The 16,034-nt window shown below is 37.5% G+C and overlaps 1 pseudogene; it reads left to right on the plus strand.

The window, feature by feature from the left end:
* The first annotated feature begins 11,632 nt into the window (after positions 1–11,632).
* Positions 11,633–12,238, plus strand: LOC109089904 (annotated as a pseudogene).
* The last annotated feature ends 3,796 nt before the right edge of the window (positions 12,239–16,034 follow it).

Consider the following 16,034-nt stretch of genomic DNA (forward strand, 5'->3'; position numbering starts at 1 on the left):
ACAGTGACTGCACTGATACAGCTGAGAGACACTGCAGCTGCTCTACAACACAATCACACACAACACTGATCAGTGAACAAACACACATAACACAAAATAAATAGATGAAGTTTATTGTGAAAAAAGTTGATGTTGGCTTGACAAAAGCTTGTCTGAATGTATAAAACTTTAGGTTAGAAAGTTTTATTTTTTAGACATAATCAGAAAAGGTGAGACAGACCATTAAAAATCTAGACCAGTCAGGCCTCATTACATAACCTTTTACACTGATTAAACAAACCAAATAAGATTTGGAAGACAAAATGATGTGGTTGCATCTTTTTATCTCATGTTTGCTTTTGCTCATACTGTTGTGTTTCTGAGAAAACTGAACACACTTTTTCAACACTCAGTTGACATTTCACTTTCACTGGAACTGCCGTGATACATGCAAAAAGACTCATAATGAAATTTTGCAAAAATATCACAGTAGGCATGCTTCTATCTATCTATCTATCTATCTATCTATCTATCTATCTATCTATCTATCTATCTATCTATCTATCTATCTATCTATCTATCTATCTATCTATCTATCTATCTATCTATTCTGAGAATGGACTCAATTAACCACAGACACTACTAAACCACAAGAGGCCGCAGGTGAAGACTAGAAGTGGTCCTCAGTGGTCTTCAGATGCATGCTAGGTTTTTCTGGCATGTTGCTAGGCATTGGAAGTATAGTGCTGTATGTAGTTGAATAAGTGTTTGTATGTTTTAGCATGTTCCTAGGCATTTGTCTCATGTTGTTATGTATTGCTATGTAGTTTGCCTGTTCTTGTATGTTTGTAGATGCTTTTGTAGACTGAAAACTGTTTAATTTCAATAAAGTTGCAATTAATATGGTAAATTTGTAGCAAACAAAGCTGTTTCCCACAACAAAACAAAATGAAATGAAATGAAACAAAAAAAAAAAATAAAATAAAAAAAAATAAATAAATAAACAGCTCTTCATCACTAATAGAATCCTCCAGGAAACTTATATTATACAGGTCCTTCTCAAAAAATTAGCATATTGTGATAAAAGTTCATTATTTTCCATAATGTAATGATAAAATTAAACTTTCATATATTTTAGATTCATTGCACACCAACGGAAATATTTCAGGTCTTTTATTGTTTTAATACTGATGATTTTGGCATACAGCTCATGAAAACCCAAAATTCCTATCTCAAAAAATTAGCATATCATGAAAAGGTTATCTAAACGAGCTATTAACCTAATCATCTGAATCAACTAATTAACTCTAAACACCTGCAAAAGATTCCTGAGGCTTTTAAAAACTCCCAGCCTGGTTCATTACTCAAAACCGCAATCATGGGTAAGACTGCCATCCAGAAGGCCATCATTGACACCCTCAAGCGAGAGGGTAAGACACAGAAAGAAATTTCTGAACGAATAGGCTGTTCCCAGAGTGCTGTATCAAGGCACCTCAGTGGGAAGTCTGTGGGAAGGAAAAAGTGTGGCAAAAAACGCTGCACAACGAGGAAGAGGTGACCGGACCCTGAGGAAGATTGTGGAGAAGGACCGATTCCAGACCTTGGGGGACCTGCGGAAGCAGTGGACTGAGTCTGGAGTAGAAAACATCCAGAGCCACCGTGCACAGGCGTGTGCTTTTGAACCAGAAACAGCGGCAGAAGCGCCTGACCTGGGCTACAGAGAAGCAGCACTGGACTGTTGCTCAGTGGTCCAAAGTACTTTTTTTCGAATGAAAGCAAATTTTGCATTTCATTCGGAAATCAAGGTGCCAGAGTCTGGAGGAAGACTGGGGAGAAGGAAATGCCAAAATGCTGAAGTCCAGTGTCAAGTACCCACAGTCAGTGATGGTCTGGGGTGCCATGTCAGCTGCTGGTGTTGGTCCATTGTGTTTTTATCAAGGGCAGGGTCAATGCAGCTAGCTATCAGGAGATTTTTGGAGCACTTCATGCTTCCATCTGCTGAAAAGCTTTATGGAGATGAAGATTTCGTTTTTCAGCACGACCTGGCACCTGCTCACAGTGCCAAAACCACTGGTAAATGGTTTACTGACCATGGTATCACTGTGCTCAATTGGCCTGCTAACTCTCCTGACCTGAACCCCATAGAGAATCTGTGGGATATTGTGAAGAAAAAGTTGAGAGACGCAAGACCCAACACTCTGGATGAGCTTAAGGCCGCTATCGAAGCATCCTGGGCCTCCATAACACCTCAGCAGTGCCACAGGCTGATTGCCTCCATGCCACGCCGCATTGAAGCAGTCATTTCTGCAAAAGGATTCCCGACCAAGTATTGAGTGCATAAACTGAACATAATTATTTGAAGGTTGACTTTTTTTGTATTAAAAACACTTTTCTTTTATTGGTCGGATGAAATATGCTAATTTTTTTGAGATAGGAATTTTGGGTTTTCATGAGCTGTATGCCAAAATCATGAGTATTAAAACAATAAAAGACCTGAAATATTTCAGTTGGTGTGCAATGAATCTAAAATATATGAAAGTTTAATTTTATCATTACATTATGGAAAATAATGAACTTTTATCACAATATGCTAATTTTTTGAGAAGGACCTGTATATTATATAAATAATAGAGAATTTGTTGCTTTCCTATGTTTGTAAATTCCCAGCATCCTTGAGATATTTTCTATCAGTTGTATTTGTAGATTATTTACTCGTATTATTACAGTTGATCTTGATAATGAATTAAAACTCTACATGATACATGGCTTGAAAGAACTTCCAGCAGGCTTCTACATTCACAATGAACTTCTGATTATAGTTCACACTTGTAGTTCGGTTCTCTTGGCTCTTTTGGTCAGGACCCAAAAAAGAAAATAATTACATTTAGTCCTGGTGTCAGGTTGCATAACATGCACTGACTAATTTTAAGTTAGTAATCTCATTTTTTCTTTGAGACTGGTAATAACCAGTTTCACGAGTTCACACTTACATATAATAAACAGAGTAAAGGTTATGCATATTTGGCGTGCTGTCCGAGGGGAGTGCTCCGAGCTATGAATTTTGTCCCAAACTCAGAGTTAGGATAGGAATAGTTGTAAATGAGGAGATGGGGTGGTGGTGGGATGGTGGAAAACTGTCAAGGAACAGAGGTAGGTCTGCTGTGTATACTGCATAAACACTTCATATCTTGTTAATTGGGCTGATTAGTCTACTGATTGTGCTACTCTTGTGTTAATTAGGTTAATAATCTGAACATGCTCCTCCAAAACTTTGTTAATAAAATATCATTTGGTTACAAAATGTAGACTGGTCTAATCTGAATCCAAAAAATAAATAATAATTAGTGAATATCAAAAACAGTGCTGTGCTGGGCTAAATTTGCTCATTGCATGTGTGTTCATATGGTAGTACTTTTGCAAGCTTATAACTAATAAATAGCTCAGAAAACAGGTAAAGACAGTTGTCAAAACACTCTTGCACACAGATATCTTCTGCAAGGAGACGACGGTTCTGACTCTATTACTGAACTGTAACAGGCAACATAGTTCCTGTGTTTGTTCCCAAGTTACAGGTGACTGGCTGTCTGCAGGTGATCGGCTATAATGGTGCTGCACCTGGACTAAATCAACGTGCTTTAAAAGGGACTCGTAAGAAGAATGGAGGAGAAAACAATTGTTTGTTGTTGGTGTTTATGCATGAGTCTGCCGGAGAACTCACAGGATATGGAGGTTACAGTGGTTCACTGCCACTTGATTCAACTCACTAGATTGGACATTTGGGTTTTGAGTTTTGTTACTGGTGTTTGCTTGGACTGTTGTCATGGGTAGTACTTACAAACACTTGCCGACATACTGACTATCATCTACACTGATTACATTACATGTTTATTTTTTTTATAATTATATTGTTTTTGTTAAGCAGTGGTTGTGTGCAGCGTCTCCCTGATTTTGTTGTTGTTGCGTTCTTAGCTAAAGAATCATAGCAAAATGATAACAAGAGCTATGTATGCTTGAGCATTTTGTCAGGTTTAAGAACACATCTGGTGACGCACGTCCTGAAAAGGTGAGTCTTTGTCTGTTTGTTTGATGTGCACCAAGGTTTGGATGGCAGCTTTCACTCTTAAAATGAACCACACTAACCAAGCAAATTTGTTTTAGTTGAATAATGTTTCAGCTGTTGTAAATCCTGCCCACTTCTTTGCATCGTCAACACATGGTTCATTGCTCTGAGAGTGTTTATAGTGCTGTTGTCACGGATCTGCAGGAAATTGGACCCAAATGCAAAATGAGCGGACAAGGGTATTTTATTAACAAAACAGACTGGAACAGCTGGAGGAATTTGCAGTGAAACAGTTCAAACAGAGGGGCAGGGCAGACAATACATGCAGGAGGGATGGCCACAGAGACAGTCCGAGATGACCACGTGCTCAAGCACAGAGGAGGCAGCTCAAGAGGAAGGACCAGGCAGACACACAGGAAACCCGTAGCTTTAAGTGAAACTCTAACATCACCAGTCTAGCCGCCAGGTAGGGGCTCACGGGACCAGAGTCTTGACACGTGAGAGAGGTGAGCTGCTTCCAAGCAGTGGAGTTCAGTGGCCAGGGATTCTGAGATAGGGTAAAACAGGACAAACACAAAAACAAACAAGACGAGACTCAATGCCACAACAATAAGACAATTGAAAACAATAAGAACAATGCAAAAGAAATAACCAAAGCTACCCAAAGATATAATCAAAGAGTAAAAACAAAAAGCCAAGATCCAAAACTGGAATCACTTAAACAAGAGTAGATGAAAATCTAAATCAAATGAGAAACAAAACTAGATTAGAATGCACAACAAATTTATTTTTCTTTCCATTCTTTTTAAACTAGACAAAACTAAAGACCAAAAAGAATATAAATATCTAGATAAGAGATCAAAAAAATAATGATCAAGATCAAAGGGATAAATTCTGGGCCAAAAGACAGGTAAACACCAAAAACGAACCAGCAGAGACACAAGGAAAGGAAACCCAATATATAGAGCCACACACGTGAGGATCAGGTGAAAACAATCAAGCAGACAAGGGCTAAACAAGGGGGCGTGACCAACGGAAACAAGGAGGTGGGACGAGAGGAGCATGTGGCAGACACAAACAGAGACAGAACCATGTGCTTAGACACAAAACAAACAGTGAAACATTGAACAAAGACAAGACTGTCAGGGCAGGTTCCTGACAGCTGTGAGTTTAACACTTCATGACTGAGAGCAGAACAGAACACAATCTTCATCATCACACAAGATACTTCTTGTAAAAATATGTGATGTAGTTTTAAACACTAATTTACATTATTTTCTCTTCTTCAGCCTCCAGAGGAGTCACTCTGACTCAACCTGAAGTTAAAACTGTGCAACAGGGTCAAACAGCTACAATAGAGTGTAATATAGATGTAGGAATATACAGCAGCTACTTAGCCTGGTATCAGCAGAAACCTGGAGAAACTCCTAAACTCCTCATTTATTACATAAAGACCCTCCAGTCAGGAACTCCATCTAGATTCAGTGGCAGTGGATCTGGCAGTGATTTCTCTCTGACCGTCAGTGGAGTCCAGACTGAAGATACAGGAGATTATTACTGTCTGAGTGAACACTGGATCAACAGTAAAGGTGTGTTCACACAGTGATAAAGAGTCGCACAAAAACCTCCGTCAGTCAGAGTCACAGTGACTGCACTGATACAGTTGAGAGACACTGCAGCTGCTGATGAGAGGATCACAAACAACACAAGGACACAGCGTATCAAATGTTTCAAAGTTTATTCATAAAATATATATTAAGCAAATGTAATATAATCACATATCACTTAATGGATTTTCACATTGTAAATTTCCCCAGTGAAAAATTTTCTTGCTAAGTATTTTACAAATATACTGTATTCCCTGCAACTGTACTTTTAGCATACTAAACTATTATACTTAAAGTCTGCTAAATTGGAACAACTAATTTTGTACTTAATGCACTTTAATTGTGTGGAAGTTTTGCTGAAATCCAACTAAAGATAAACTGAAGTATATTTGATTTTGCTAAAGGTGAACCATTGCAAGTTCAGGAACAGAAATGTGCATTGTGCACAAGTACTCCAGTATACTTTAATTACAATTTGACATCAATCGATATGTCAGTAAATATGTTAATATATTTGATTTTGAACTGTACTTAGTATGGAATAAATGTTTAATATATATATCTCGCCAGTAATTTATTATTTGGCTAATTTCTTTCATCTAATTTAACACACAAATGCAGCATGGATGAATGTAGCTCACCATCAAAGCTTTAACAATAAATAATGCACTGAAAGCTGCTGATGTTCGTGCTGTTGTCAGTAACAGCTGTAAGAGACACAGATACTGAAGGACACACATCAGAATGAATCATTGACTGAGTCTCATCACAGATCAACAGTTGATTCAATCATTCAGAAGGTCAGTATGACTGCTGAGAGTCTCAGTGTGAACAAACCTCATCTCTCCATTAGTCTCCATTAGACTCATTTCAGAGAATAAAGAGTCAAACAGTCAAACTCATATTTGAGTGATTGTGTTCCTCTCAGAATAGAGCAGCTCCATCAGCAGATGTTCAGCGTCCTCACAGGAGCTTCATGAGACAGTAAAACTACACAGAGTCAACACACAGAGAACCAATAGTGATCTGTTTCAGTGTTTGAGCTTCAGAATTTGACTACACAGAACAGTTTCATAATTTCCTCCATCTGCAGGTGTTTACATGGTTCAGTGAGTGAGCCCTGACCATCTCAATGTAAAAAAGACAAAATATGAATCAAAACAGGGACAATAAATAATTATTATCTGAATTAATATTTAAGTGAATGTTAACTGAATTTTGAAAAAAAGTGTTCATTATAGTTTTAAAATATTTAAGTTTTTAATATCATTCTAACAATGTATATATATAATTAACATTTCATCCATAAATATTATATAAATATTAATGAGTTTATCTACTTGATCTCCATGAACACTTTCTTTGACAACGATCCTAAATCCACCAAACCCTCAATAAACACCTCAGAATCTAGACATTTAACTCTGAAAATCACATTAGAGCACTGCCAAACAGTCAAACATTAAGATTGTGTATGAATGTATTGTCACGGGCTGAAGAATCACACGACAGGGTTTAGTGCAAAAGTGAAGCCCCGGAGGGTGTATTTATTGACAGGTGCTTTGATTTTTGCTGAATCCTGTGGTGTCCAGTGCTCGTCCTCGGTGCCACGTGATCCTGTTTGCCGGCCGGCTGAGTGCAAGGGGACTTGGTGTCCGGTGCTCGGGTGGCGGGCTGGTCGATCCGCAGCTTTCTGGAGGGGCAAGAGACACAACGTTAGTTTCAGTCATCTGAAGATCCTCTCTCCCTTGTGTCACCTTCAGGAGCAGCGTTTATAGTCCTCTCCTCATCTGCTTCAGCTGGGACCGATCAGCCCGCTGTGATTGCGTGCAGGTGAATCTCCCTCGTTGCCAGGGCGACGCTGATAGGTGCCCAGGACACGGCTCACAGTATGTTTTGAGCAGATGATCTTTAATATCAAGTCTAGTTTCAGTCTTATATCAAACAGAAAACAGTGTATCAGTGATTAATTTGTTCCTCATAAATCGGTCATTTTAATTTAGTTATAGATTGTAACATGACGACACATTCAGATATCTGCACTGTCTCAGTAAAGACTGAAGATGAAACACTGTGGCATGAGAAATGGTCTTTTAAAGGTCTTTGAGAGCTGAGCTGAAAGACACTGCAGTGAACAAACACTAATAACACAATTACATTATAATCCATATTAGTCTTGTATTTCTGAAGGTAATGAGTCAGTGTTTTTATATAATCATCATGTTTTAGATGTAATACATGATTCCTGTCAATCAAACTGAACAGACTGCATTCAGTCACTTCTGCTCTCTGGACGTGATGCTTTCAATTTGACCCACAGAAAGATTTACATTCTTACACAATTTGTATCACGGCTGATTCTTGATTTATGATTATGTATTTTTATGACTTTTTGGTAACACTTCTATGAAGCCCATATTTATAATACATTATAAGGGTGTTCTTAAGGCATTACAGAAGAACAGTTTTAATGTATTATAATATTTACTTATTTGTGGTTATAGTTTTTAAGAGTATGATGATTTATAACACAGTGAACATGTTATGTCCACTTAAGTTACAATGGATTATATTTCTCATAGTTATAATGTATTATTAGTCTTATATCTTGCCGTCTTTCTTATGCTACTTTACTTGAAACAATCAAAGACCACTTATAAGTATAGTAATAATAATGATATTATTTTTTCTTGTAACAGCCTTGTAATATGATACATTTGCTTTGAACTATTTTTACTGTAATATCAATTTGATTATTTTCATGGTACACTTTAGACAGCTGTTGATAAATATCTGTGCAACTACATGTCAACTAGCAGTCATTGGAGTATTAGTTGTATGTCTGCTAAATATATGCTAAAACTTTATTTTGATGGTTCCCCAACAGAAAAACTGACTATAAGTAACTTTGCAAGTACATCAACATTCTACCAACCCTAACCTAAGCCTACTAATACTCACATAACATATAAACCTTGCATTTTTATTTTTTATTTATTTTTTTAGTAGAAATTTTTAACTAGCTCAAATAAAAATTAATATAAGCCTGACAGGGAACACTCAATATCATACCACTTACAAGATGTAGTAAGATATGTGCAGATCTTAAATAAACAATGCCTAGATATATAGTCCATTATAAAAGTAGATTTAATATGGTGTTCATTGTGTGTTATAAATAATCATAAAAAATGTTAAAGAGTTATAACCACAAACGCGTAAGCAATATAATGTACTGTATTATAATTGTTGTTATGATTATTTTTAAGATGATATATAAGGTTTCTTTTTTGTAATGCATTATGCATTCAGTATAATGGTTTAAGAATACCCTTATAATGTATTATAAATATGGGCTTCATAGAATGTGTTACCACATTTTCATATGTATTATCTCCTATGAATGTAATGGTGAGGTTGTCTGTGTGCTGCAGGACTACAGCAGAAGTGAAACTGGTGTGTTTCAGTCCAGATCATGTAACCAATCAAACAGTGACTCTGGGAGTGTGGGCTGAAAATCTCATTTGCATTGTCAGGGTGGAGTGATTGTGATCCTCTCAGAATAGAGCAGCTCTGTCTCCAGAGACCATGTTCAAACCCCAAGAGCTTTATTTGACGAGATTTACTGCTACTGATCGAGCTTCTGAAAAAGCACCTGGACAAACACTACATGCATCTTCATCTGTTAGTTGAATGATGTTGTCAGACACAAATGGAGTTTGTTGAGAAGCTTTATTGAATGTTGCAGCAAACACAGCAGATTGAAAGATCAGCCAGTGCTTTGACACTAGAGCTCTCTTTCAGTATTGAGTTGTAAATGACTACAGCTGCAGCACTAGACTCATGTGAATCCTGCCTGACACAGGACACTCAGATACGCTCATCTTCAGGAGAGAGCAGCGCTCACTGGAGAAAACATCAGCACTGCGAGCGTCTAACAGCGACTCTTGTGGAACTATCCCACAAACCAGTTAAGTTTTAACACACTGCACGTTTGGTGCATAACTCCCCGCTTCCCAGCGTGCTTTGCTGAGGGTCAGGACACTACTGCGGCTGTAGCGGCCGTCCTGCTCGCTCTCTGCGCTGGTCACAACCCCCTCGGTGACCTCTGAGCCGTCCAGTGTCCAGCTCACCAGCGCCCCCTGTGGAGAGTAAGAGCTGAGCAGGCAGAGCAGTGCGGCTGAGTCTCCAGAGATCTGCAGAGAAGAGGGCGGCAGCAGAGACACTGAGGGCTTCACTGTGGGACCAGCTGCAGGAGACAAACACAACACATTCACAAACACAGAGAAAACACACTGCAGCTACAGCACTCTTCTGCCCTGCAGCATTCACATTATTTCAACAGGACTTTCAGCAGCAGACATGAGGAGTGCAGTCAAAATCACAACAATCTCATCATTCATCTTATTCAACATCACTACAGCTGATATATACACAATATATAAACTAAATACAATCACTATATAAATTTAAACAAAACCTCATAAAATGAAACGATGTACATGAATGCTGACACTGTACAAAGACACTGAATGCTTTAATTCCAGTATAGTCTCATATTTCACCATAAAGTTCCTAAATTGTCTTACTTGAATCCTCACACTGTTAAATATATATTTTTTTACACTTTTTAAAATGTAAAAGTTTCAAACTGCTATTTTATGACTATATCTCACACCAAATGCAAATTATTTTATAAGAATAATAATAAAAAATTGAATAAACTTTTTCTAAACATTTACATATTTAGTATTTTGTACGTTTTTGAAGCACAACATGAACAAAAGTGATTCAAAATCATTGACTGAACTACAAAAAGTAACTTTATTGACATTCTGTTGTTTTTTCAATGTATAATATGTATAATAAAATATGAATTTTATATGAACAGTGTAAACATTAATGAAAATAAATCTGTAAATAAAATGAACTGATAAAACTCAAAGTGAGACACGTTATGGAAATATGTTTGGACAATATTTGTTTGCTGAGTATATAATTCAGTTCTTTTAATGCTCTAAATGTGACAATAAAATAAATTAAACATTTAAATCTATATATTTGAATAATTTTGTACAAGACAGTTAAAAGAGACAGACTTACCGAGCACCAGTTTAGTTCCTCCACTGAAAGTCCACCACAGTGATACAATCTCATGAAACACTCGTACAAAAACCTCTATTCCACTCGAGTGAACACAAACTCCAGCAGAGAGAGAAACACTTCAACACTCAGTCATTTAGTTTAAAAAATGCTTTTCAAGTAATAACAAAGACAAAGTATTTTCAAAATGTTTGTTATTAACTGAAACATTATTTAGTTATTTTCATAATCAGTTCAAGAGTTTATTAATATCATGTACAATAGACATGATTCACTTTGACTGTAAATCCTGTATGTCTCCATCAATCTCTAGCTGTGTGCTGATTTTGCACTTTCTAAAGAAATATACAGTAATTGATGAACTGTGACCTCTGAGGTGACCTTTGACCTCTTTTATCATGATGATGTTGCAGAGTTTCTCATAAAGATACTTCTGTTTTTCATATGCAACTCAATCATAATATCAAACCTGCATCTTCAGACAAAAGAATCAAGACACAGTTGTTCATATATACTGTAAATATATACTGTACAGGCTGGTTGTGCATCCTCAGCTCTAACTGGAGCACAAGAACAACAAAACTTCACATGAACAAGCTGTAATCGTTTTTTGTCCATTTTATAATTTCAGGCCCACATGAGGATTCATGATAGATGTACAGTCAGTCCTGATACTTTATGAACAGACTCATGTTTTTTGCTCTTATTACAGCGGTGGCAGTTCATCTAATGTAATATATGTAATGCTATATTCTGTAACTCTATTCTAGTATATTACTCTTGTATCAGCTCAAGCTGTTGTGAATCCTGCCCACTTCTTTGCATCATCAGCACATGCTTCAGTGCTCTGAGAGTGTTTATAGTGCTTTGAGTTTAACACTTCATGACTGAGAGCAGAACACAACACAATCTTCATCATCACACAAGACACAACAACAACAATGAACAACATCATCATCCTCATCTGGACTCTCACACTGTTTGCTCAAGGTTTGTGTGATAAAATTAGATAATTATTATTAATTCTTTAAAATGTGAAATGTACATCGTCACATTTGTCTAAATATTATTCTTGTTCTTTCTTTCAGAGTGTAGAGGACAGATCACAGTAACTCAGAGTCCATCATTAATAACAGCAGCTCAAGGAAAAGAAGTCAGAATAAACTGTAAAACCAGCAGTAGAGTGGATGAGGGTAATGATTTAGCCTGGTACTTACAGAAACCTGGAGAATCTCCTAAACTCCTCATATATGATGCAACAAGCCGTTACACTGGAACTCCATCTAGATTCAGTGGCAGTGGATCTGACAGTGATTTCACTCTCACCATCAGTGGAGTCCAGACTGAAGATACAGGAGATTATTACTGTATGAGTGAACACTGGATCAACAGTAAAGGTGTGTTCACACAGTGATAAAGAGTCGTACAAAAACCTCCGTCAGTCAGAGTCACAGTGACTGCACTGATACAGCTGAGAGACACTGCAGCTGCTGATGAGAGGATCACAAAAAACAAATAGTTTATAGCAAAAAATTTTGAGATTTTATACAATATTTATTTACTTATTATACTTATTTAATAGGCATATACAGTGAAAAAAGTTAAAGTGACGTCACGTGGCCAAGTATTGTCATTCCGACCCATACTCAGAATTCGTCCTCTGCATTTAACCCATCCAAAGTGCACACACACACACCTTGAACACACACACACTGTGAACACACACCCGGAGCAGTAGCCAGCCATTTTTTGGTGCGACGCCCGGGGAGCAGTTGGGGGTTCGGTGCCTTGCTCAAGAGCACCTCAGTCGTGGAACTGAAGGTGAGAGAGAGAGAGCTGTACATTCACTCCCCCACCCACAATCCCTGCCGGTACAAGACTCGAACCCGCAACCTTTGGATTACGAGTCTGAATCTCTAACCATTAGGGCATTCATTCTGTGATCATTGTAAAGTATAGCCAGTATTTCTTTCAAATAGAAATATAAATAGAAGGATCTGTGAAAAGGACCCAAATGCAGAATGGCAAATACAGGGTTTATTAACAACACAGACAGGGCACAAGAGCGTGGGTGAGCAGTGAAACAGTCCAACAAAGACAGAACAGCCTAAGATGACCGCTGGAACCAGCCTCAGATGACAATCTGTAGAAGAACAGCAGAGGAAGTGGCAGGGACAGGCAGATGGTGGTGAAGGCCAGACAGGACACAATAAGACAGAGATCTGTCACTTGATAAACACTGACTCAGAACCAGTTTAGCAGCCAGTCAGAGAGAACCAGCAGGCAATCAAGACAACAATCAAGACAAGCAATGAGAAAAACCATAAGCAAAATAATAGAGAACTGATAGAACTTAAAGTAACAAAACAAATAATAACAAGTAAAATCACTGTGGGATGCACTGTGTGAATATATAAATATCAGAAATGAATTATAGTCCACAAACAGCATTACACATATCTCTTTTATCCAGGTGTGGAGGGCAATGATGATCTCTGTATATCTTTTTTGGTATAATGTAGTAGATATGAGGTGTCAGACAGTGAGGAAGAAATTCAACTTACAAATGAGGATTCACACAAGAAATTGTTTATCATTGAGCCAATAATACTGCTCATGTTTCTGTTCGAATTAAATAAGTGATTAAGTACACAGATCAATAATTTAAACTGCCCATTCTCAAACGTTTCTAATATAATTCTTAGTGTAGCTGTATGTCACAAACATCTGGAATCAGGGCCTCATCTCCTTCATTCATAACTGGAGACAAGTTCAGTCTCAATAATAACAGCAGCTGAATCAAACTAGGTAAACGTAGAGACTCCTCAGGCTTTATTGACTTCATGAGTCTGTATATTGTGCTGATCTCTCTTCTGTCTCATATTTATTTCACAGTCTACAGCAGCTTTTGCATAAAGAGGGTGTTTTTCATGAGCATCACAAGCTTCACTGCTGTTTTGTCTTTCTCTTTTCTGTCATTCTACACTGAATTGAATTGACCTTATCATGTTATCACATGCTTTCCATTTGACCCACTGCAAGTTTTATGTTTGTACATTATTAATGTGACTGAAACAGTGTGGGCTGAAAATCCCATTTAGTTTGTGATCAAATGGGAAGAAGTTCTCCCATGCGTATGAATACAAAATAATCCATGCTATTATTAGTGAATTAGACACAATATTCTTCTGGAAGACTCATGCTAATTTTAACCGCTATAAGGCAGAAAGTGACACATTGTATCTTAAAATTATTAAGTAATTGCATTAAACCCTACATATACAGTATAACAATAATTGTACAAATAATGTAAAAACATCAAACCCTTTTACACCAGTGTTTTGTTTATACTGAACTCTGCAAAACACAAAGCATATTGAACAAAATACGCTCAAAACAGAAGACTGTGTGCCATTTAACTGAGGACAGCGCATGCTTACAGGCGAACTAGACAGACACCTACTGTGACAGCACAGTGAAGCTGGCAAGAGAGAGAGATTTCATTTGTAATGTATTTTCTTATATTTATTCATTTCATTTATTAAATTTACTGAACATTCTTTTGGAAATATTGAACTCATATCAAAAAGTTGTCACCCCATTATTATTCTAAATCTAAATTATCTTTTCTTTACAGCACTCACACCCCACTCTTAGTTCGGCATCAATAGTCAACATGAGAACATGTACATCAAAAGAGTCTTCAAAACTAATAAAACCTTCCAGAAAAAAAATTGATGACTTTTACTAGTGTTGATGCCTAATGACTTTTAAATCCAGACAAGTTTCTGAAGGGTGGGCTTATGTTGTGTATGTGTGTGTGTGAGAAAGAAAATTAAAAACAGGAGAGAAGTCATGTGGCTCATAATTGTGTGCATTATATTTATATATGCTATTTATTATTTTTATAAATGCTATGAATAGCTGTGCACACACAAGCGACGGGATTTCAGGTGTACAAGCACCGCTTGCAAATCATCACCTCACCACTACTACCAATTTGCCCAAAAAGTGAACAAGAGACTTGTGCTTTCCTCATCCGTGTGAGACTTCATTAATGTAAAAGTGGTACTGTTGCTGGACCAATTTATGTGTGGCTCACCGGGAATTCTCTCGAATCTTCCAATGACCATTCCAGGCCTGTATATGCACTTATTATATTATATACAGGCCCGGTTCTACAGGTGTATTCAAAACAATTAAGAGCACCCTCAGATAATGCTGTAATAAAAACATATTTGTGAAACAGATCTCTCAAACAATCCAGTGCTTATTTGTGTTCTGGTGCAGTGATTATTATAGAATTTTGTAAGATCGTGAAGAAGATTAGTGACAGTTTTTTTTAGTGATATTAAGGGAGGACTTTTTGCACACTTTCTAGGCTAGGCTATAATTCTGAATTTGTATTAAAGAAAGTGTTTTTCACGTACATGCTGCAAGAATTTCAGGCATGAAGTCTGCATTTTTATGCAGGATTTACTCTCAGAACAGCAATGAATGATAGAGTGATAACCATAGCAATGGACTGGACTAAGATAATATGTGAAAATGTGCATTAAAGCTAGAGCACTCTGAATGATTTCATTCTTGAACTGGGCCTGATAATATAATACATAGTTTGCATTTGCAGCTAACATGCATCTTAAAAATTGAGTTTAATTGTGAGTGTTAAACAAAAGTGGTACAGTTAAGCTTGTGCCAGCCCTGCATATAACAAAAAAAAAAAAAAAAAAAAACACAATATAAGATGCAAAAAATTGACAATGTATGCCCTACATAAGACAAGCAGTGTAGAGAATGAAGATTCTGTTGATGCTGACTGCAGGAATGTCCACCAGAGCTGTTGCCCTTGAATGTTCATTTCTTTACCATAAGCCGTCTCCAAAGGCGTTTCAGAGAATTTGGCAGTACATCCAACCGGCCTCACAACCGCAGACCACATGTAACCACACCAGCCCAGGACCTCCACATCCAGCATCTTCACCTCCAAGATCGTCTGAGACCAGCCTCCCAGACAGCTGCTGCAACAATCGGTTTGCATAACCAAACAATCAGGGAAGCTCATCTGCATGCTCGTCATCCTCATCGGGGTCTCAACCCGACTGCAGTTAGTTGTAACCGACTTGAGTGGGCAAATGCTCACATTCGATGGCGTCTGGCACTTTGGAAGGTGTTCTCTTCACAGATGAATCCCGGTTTTCACTGTACAGGGCAGATGGCAGACAGCATGTATGGCGTGAGCGGTTTGCTGATGTCAATGTTGTGATCGAGTGGCCCATGGTGGT

This window comes from Cyprinus carpio, chromosome B25 (genome assembly GCF_018340385.1).
Source record: "Cyprinus carpio isolate SPL01 chromosome B25, ASM1834038v1, whole genome shotgun sequence".
Taxonomy (NCBI): Eukaryota; Metazoa; Chordata; class Actinopteri; order Cypriniformes; family Cyprinidae; genus Cyprinus; species Cyprinus carpio.